Source organism: Herpailurus yagouaroundi, unplaced genomic scaffold (genome assembly GCF_014898765.1).
Source record: "Herpailurus yagouaroundi ecotype Mexico unplaced genomic scaffold, PumYag 182, whole genome shotgun sequence".
Classification (NCBI taxonomy): Eukaryota; Metazoa; Chordata; class Mammalia; order Carnivora; family Felidae; genus Herpailurus; species Herpailurus yagouaroundi.
In genome coordinates, this window is record NW_024412413.1 from 9,473,020 (window position 1) to 9,480,006 (window position 6,987).

A 6,987-nucleotide genomic window follows, 5' to 3' on the forward strand; every position below is an offset into this window, starting at 1 on the left:
GACAGGGGCGGCGTGGGGGGCAGCCGGTAAGCAAGCAAAACAGGCAAATATGTTGTAGATCGAAGCGCAGGAGGAGGTAGGAAAGGAAGTAAAAGGATAAGGCCAGGGAGGTGAGCCCCAGAGCAAGCGAGGGAAGGAGCCACGAGGCTCTTGCCCTGTGTCCCAGGGAGGGACGGCACGTCCCAATGCTCTCAGGAGAGAAATCAGGACACATATACGGATATGTACTGTTGTGGGTTAGAAGAGGTCGCTGTGAGCACTCGTGAGAAACAGAAACCAGAAAACGGGGTTTGGAAGCTGTCGTTTTAGGGGTCGGTATCGAAAGTTGACACGCTGAGGGGTTGCTCTTTCAGGATAGCGTAGCCCTGGGTTGTTTTGTTTGTTTTTGTTTTTTTGTTTTGCCATCTGAGCCCTTATCTACCCCATCTGCGCCCGCGGGTCTCTCTGGAACACGCTCGCCCTGCATCCCAGCTCCCAGCGGCCTCACCCGGACCTCGGCCTGAGTACCCGGATGAGCGAACAGACTTTGACAGCCGGCCCTGCCTTTGTGGGCCGGGAACACACCCTCGCTGCGGGGATTTGTTTGGACGCCGCGTTGCCCCTGGGTGTTCTCCCCGTGCCGCCCACCAGGCCTGCTCTGTGCCGGGCTGTTCCCTGCAGGAGGTGGAGAGCGTGGGCTGGGACTCATGGCCTGGCCTCATCTCAGTTGCTCCTCCCTGGGTGGCCTTGGCAGGCTCCTTCCTTCCTGCGTTGGCTTCCTGGACTGTAAAATGGGGATATTCACACCCAGGCAGGGGTCTGGCCCAGGGGGGGCGAGCTGGGATGTCCAGTGGCTCCCTGGGTATAAGGGTGCGGAAGAGGAGTTCTTACGGTGGGGGTGGTGTCCAGGGATTTGGAGTTTGGCCTGTGTGACTTGGGGCAGGTGGCCTTCCCTCTCTGATCACTGCTCGGCTCCAAGATAACTGGCATGGCGGCGCTTTGGGGCTGGGGACTGGGATGGGGCGCTCTGGCTCGTGGAGCCCCACCTGGCGATAGGAGGGTGTGGAGCGGTGTCGGAGGCCGGGGGCAGCTGCAGCTCAAAGTGTCTGGGGCAGACAATGGGCACTGTGTGCAGGGGGGAGCCGGGCGGGGCGGTGTGGGTGGCACAGTGGCACCCCAGCAGGAATGTGCTGGCCTGTCTGGGAATGGGAGCGCATCGCTTCCCTCGTGGCCTGCCCCCCCCGCCCCCCCCCCCCCCCACCGTGGCCTCGCGCCCACCCTGCCGCACGTGGTTCAGAGCCCGGGATGGCCGAGGGAGGCAGTGGCAGATTAGGAATTTCTGGGTCCCTGCAAGCCTGAGCAACCTCCCGGGTCTTGGAAGAATGATGGGGGCGGGCGCACGGAGCTTCCCCAAGCCGCTGGCTTTGCCGGGTGGCCTTGGGCAGGTCCCTGCCTCCGTCGAGGCCTCAGCATCCCCATCTGTGTAAATGGTCTCTGGTGGCCCCGTAGGGACTTCCTTGGGTGACAACATCTCTCGTGGCCCGATCACCTCCCTCACTCTGCCCCACTCCTCTTCCACGGGGTGGGGACTTGGTCTGGTCTCGCCAACCGCCCGGTCCCTTGGCCCAGAACATAGCCTGGCCTTGGCTATGCTCAGTAAGCGTTTGCCGGATGAAGGCATTTTCATTATTATTTGCATCATTTTCTCCTTGCTGGCCCCAGGTCCTTTCTCTGCCCTTCTCATCCTGTCCATTGGCCGCCCCGCCCGGAGGGTTTTCGGGCTTCCCTCTCAGCGGCACTTGGGGGTTCAGCCAATGGGAGGCACCGGAAGAGGGGGGGGACAAGTGAGGAGGGGTATTTCTCCCCTGCTCTCCTCCTTGGTCCAGCCAGGGATGCTGGAGCTCCTGTGTGTGTGGCCTTCCTCCCTGCCTGTCCTCTCACTGGCTTTTCCCTCAGGAGCTCTGGGGACGCTCCCAGCAACGCCACTGTGTCTCTGCCCAGCTCAGCTGTCCAGCTCAGGGCGGCCTTTGTGCAAGGTTGTTTCTTCGAAAGCCCCTCATATCTGCTTCCTGCCAGGGCGCTGCCGCGGGCGCTCATTTTATCCTAGCCACTGGGCCAGCGGCCAGGTGGCTTCCGTGATCCCCATCTTACAGATGAGAAAACTGAGGCCCGGAGAGGCGCTGTGAGTGACTCTAAGCCTTCTGGCCGGAGAGTATCAGATTCTGAGCCCAGGTCTCTGTGACTCTGGTGCCTGGGGCCTTCGGTCCTGGGCCACACTTGATTTTCAGCTTTTCTGACAGTCGAAGCATTAAAAGCTTACGATGCTCAGGTAGAAGGCCCGGCAAGTAATAAAGTGATCAGTCCTGTTCCCTAACTCACTCTGGCCAGGCCCCGGGCCCTGGGCCGGTGGCTTGTTAGAGGCACTCCTCCACTGCTCCCCGTGGCAGAGCTGTGGGGAAAGGAGGCCTCGTGGGCCAGGGGACGGCTCTGCTAAGGCCTGCGGTCGGGGCAGAGAGAGTGGGGGGCGGGGAGGGTGCTGGACCGTCTCCATCTGTCGGCGGGCCTTCTCTGGCGGTGCGGCCAGGAGAGAAGACAGCCCCTCCCCGGGGACCTCCCCGACCGGCCGGCGAGCCCAGGGTCCAGACAGCCTCGTGAACTCCCGAGGTGGCCACTGGATGACTTCATGGGCCTTTCCCACTCCTGAGTCACCACAACTCACTCGCTGACCCCTTGGGCACCTTTGGAGGGAGGAGAGTGGGCGGCGGGGCTGGTGGGCAGGGCAGGGCCCTGTTACCTAACAGTGCAGGGGGGCGGTGGGGGAAAGCAGGCTGTGATATTACCTCTGCTGTGCGAATTAGGGGGCCTCTCTGCCCCTCTCTGGGCCTCAGGGACAACATCACCCCCTCTGGGGGGGGGGTGCACCGAAGCCCCCCATTCCAGCTTGGGCCTGCTAGAACTGGCCAGCTTGGGGCTGTGGATGTAGCTGTCCCAGAGTGAAGGGAGGAAAGCGTCCCTGTCTGTTTCTTCCCTGCCCTGCCCCCAACGCAGGTGTGAATCAGCCCAGGTGAGGAAACTGACTCACCTTCCCACCTGGGCCTGGAGAAAGGGCCACTTTCCCTTCCCCGGGGTTGGAATCAAACTTGAACTTGACTGTTAACTTCCAGAAGAGAGTGACTCTGACGCGTTGGCGGCGGGTGGGGGCGGCTACAATGCAAAGACTTGGGGATGTCAGGTCCTTGGAGGAAGACACCAAGTGCCGGGCTCATGGCATCCACTTGGCAGACATGACCTTAGAAGATCCTCGAGCCACCTGTCGGTAAGTACCCTCAGTTAGGGAGGCCGAGGCCCAGTGTGGGGGGTCACTCACCTAAGGTCACGCTGCCCGGGTAAGTGCCTGTGGACGGAGATCTGACCCAAGCCTGGGATTTTCGTTTTTGGAGGAACCTTCTTCCCCATCTTACACCCCCCAGCCCGACGCTGTGAGTTCGCCCCCCGCCCCGCCTTAGAGACCAGGGGAGGCTGGGAGGGGCCGAGGCAGGGGAAGCTGGGGGTTCGCACCCCCCACCTGTGTCACGGGGTCCAGGGGCCGCCAGGGAAACGGTGGACCCCTCCTCTGTGCCCCCATCACGGGTTAAGTCTTTCCCCCCAACATTCTGCTGTTGTTAATCGTTAAGCGGCCTGATGATTAATTAATTACCAAGACCCACGGGGGCTCGCTTGAGTGCACCTGGTGCCGGTGACCAGGGTGCCCTCTCCCCGGCGCCCTGTTCCCCAGCCACCAGCGTGCCCAGAGAGACACATGGGTGAGGGCCACGAGACTCAGACGCAGACGGGGGCAGCACTGTCACCACTGTGGGCAAACCCTGCTCTGTCCTGGGCCCTGGTCACAGCACGGCCCGCGGCTGGCAGGGGACGGGGCGACAGGCAGAGCGAGAGCCGCCAGAGGAAGGATGACAGAGCCCAAGAGGCCAGACAGGGCGAGGAGGGCTGCTGGGGCCTCCTCCTAGCCTCGCTTCCATGGGGTCTGTTTGAATTCCACAGGGCACACCGGGAGCGGCCCGAATCTTTGCGTCCTCGCCGCAAGGCTCCGAGGACCGTCTGAACCAGTGTGGGTTCTGACTCCTCTACCCCTTCGCCAGCCCGAGCCTCGGTTTCCCTCATCTGCCTGCCTGTCCTGCCTGCCTCCCAGGGTGAACTGAGCTGAAGGATTCTCTAGTGGAAACACTGGGGGCAGCTGGTGGGTGTGGAGGAGACTTGGGGGCAGGGTTCTTGCCGAGAAGCAGTAGGACAGGGCACAGGACTCCTAACTCAGGGAGTGACTTTGGCCAAATCCTTTCTTCTCTCTCAGCCTCAGTTTCCCCATCTATAAAACAATACGGCCTCAGCGAATGCCCAGGACCTTGGGGGGACCTCTAATGGGTGAGTGGGTCATTGGCGCCATGAAGATCCCCCTTCCCACTGCCCCCCCTTCCCCCTGTCCCCACCACGCCCCAGGGCGTGCACCTCACCACCCCCTCAGGAGGTGCTGGGCTGTGAATGTCAGCAGGCCCTCTCTCCATGGACCTCGCGAAGGCACATTATCTAGAGCTCTTAGGACCCCAGGTCACTTCCAGCCGGGTCTGCCAGGCCGTGTAGGAGAATCTCCAGCCTTGCCCGTGGTGACCATTTTTACCTCATGTCTGAGGGGCCTGGCCTCCCAGACAGCCTGAGACACTGACTCTGGGGAGGCAGGGGTCTCTGAATACTTGCGGTCATCTGGGGTTTTAGAATTTTTGAAAATTAAAAGGAAACAACACAGATAATACAGAAATCCATAAACACACTCTCATCATAGGAGGGCATATATTCAGGGTGCCTGGGTGGCTTCGTCGGTTGAGCGTCCGGCTTCGGCTCAGGTCACGATCTCACGGCTTGTGGGTTCGAGCCCCACGTCGGGCTCTGTGCTGACAGCTCGGAGCCTGGAGCCTGTTTCAGATTCTGTGTCTTCCTCTCTCTCTGCCCCTCCCCCGCTCGCACTCTCTCTCTGAAAACAAATAAACATTAAAAAAAAAAAAAAAAAGGAAGACATATATTTGCCTTCCCACCCGGTCAGGGTTAAATAGAGTCCCCCCTCCCCACCCTCAATTCATGTCCACCCAGAACCTCAGAAGGTGACCTTGTTTGGAATGAAGTTTTCTGCAGATGTAATTAGAAAAAGGATTTCAAATTAAGATCATAGTGGGACTCGGTGGGTCCTAAATCCACCAAGAGTGTCTTTACACGAGAAAGGAGAGGAATAGTTGAAAATAGAGACACAGGGGCAAAGGGGTCACTTGAGACAGAGGCAGAGACCAGGGGGGGGACCAGCCACAAATCACACCGCCCAGAGCCACCAGAAGCTGGAAGAGGCAGCAAGGATTATCCCTTGGAGCCTTTGGAGGGAGTGTGGCCTTGGTGACACCTTGATTTCAGACTTCTGGCCTCCAGGACAAAGAGAATAAATATTTGTCTGTTGTTTTAGGCCACCCAGTTTGTGATGATCTGTTTCGGCAGCCGCAAGATACATACCCGGGTCCCAGGGCCCTCCCCTGTCTGTTGTCCGTCCCCCTGGAGCTTCTCTCTGCTCTCCACACACGTCAGAATCTTATACAGGGATTATGCTTTAAAAATTATTTTTAAATGTTTAGTTTTGAGAGAGAGAGAGGGAGGGAGGGAGGGAGACAGAGCATGAGTGGGGGAGGGGCAGAGAGAGAAAATGAGGCACAGAATCTGAAGCAGGCTCCAGGCTCCGAGCTGTCAACACAGAGCCCAACGCGGGGCTCGAACTCACAAACTGTGAGATCATGACCTGGGCCGAAGTCAGGCACTCAACTGACTGAGCCACCCAGGCGCCCCGAGATTGTGCTTTGAAAACTCAAAGGGGTTCACGCTCCGCAGAACATTCGTGAATGGCTCTCACCCACCCATCCACGCGCGTATCAGGAGAGGGTCCAGATTCTCTCTCTACAGCTGACTTCCTCCTTTCCACTAGTCCACGTGTGACTCTGCCGTCCTTCATTCGACGAGCCCTCGCTGATGGACATAAGGTCGTTTCCAGCTTTTCTCCATCAGACACAATGCCACGACGAACGTCTTTGCCCTGTCCCTTTGGCACCTGCTGGGTGGTTCCTAGAGCGTAGAAGTTGCCTTAGGAGAGTTACTGGGTCAAAAGGTAAGCTCGTTTACAGTTTGATTGGTTTCATCAGATCGAGTCAACATGTATTAGACATGTAGACTATTCGGGCACCTGGGCAGCTCAGTTGGTTGAGCATCCGACTTCAGCTCAGGTCATGATCTCACGGTTCGTGAGTTCGAGCCCCCGCTCGAAGTCGGGCTCACTGCTGTCAGTGCAGAGCCCGCTTTAGAGCCTCTGTTTCCCTTTCTCTCTGCTCCTCCCCACTCACACTTGCTCTCTCTCTCTTAAAAAAAAATATGTAGACTCTTGAGAAGGAGAGAAGCATGGAAATAGGCTTTTGGATTTTATAGTGTTGGATATTCCCAAACCCGGAATCAGATGACTGGAAGGCATTGGGAGAGGATCCTGGAAAGGACATCTGTGCTGGGGTCTCACTCAGGGGGAGCCTTGAGTAACCTGTCCCAAGCCCTCTGTGGGTTTCTGTCCCCTGGGGTAGGAGAAAGCAGAGGAGATGGGACCGGGGCCCCCTCTGTGCAGCTATAGCCCCCTACCACCCCCACCACAATGTGGGTCCCGCTGTGTAGTCACGGCCTGTTTATAGCTCCCAGTCTGGGAGTTCCTCGAGGGCATCAGTAGACGGGCCAGCAAGTGGTTGAAGTGTCCAAAGTATGTGTGCACACCTGTGGGGGCTGCGGGGGGGCTTCTGCAGTTGAATACAGCCTGGGTGTGCACTTGGGTGGGTCCTGGGTACAGCCTTCAGTGTTTTGGCAGGCCCGTGCGATGTGCGTGTGTGCGTATCTGTGTGCACGTGAATGCTTGTGTGCGTGTCTGTAGGTAAACGTGGGCATGTCCCT

General features: G+C 58.8%; 1 long non-coding RNA gene across 1 annotated transcript; it reads left to right on the top strand.

Annotated features, from left to right (window-relative positions):
• The first annotated feature begins 2,984 nt into the window (after positions 1-2,984).
• LOC121040327 (uncharacterized) lies at positions 2,985-6,307 on the top strand. The gene is made up of 3 exons (XR_005795236.1): positions 2,985-3,295; positions 4,021-4,398; positions 5,990-6,307. It is a non-coding gene; the product is annotated as an uncharacterized LOC121040327 (long non-coding RNA).
• The last annotated feature ends 680 nt before the right edge of the window (positions 6,308-6,987 follow it).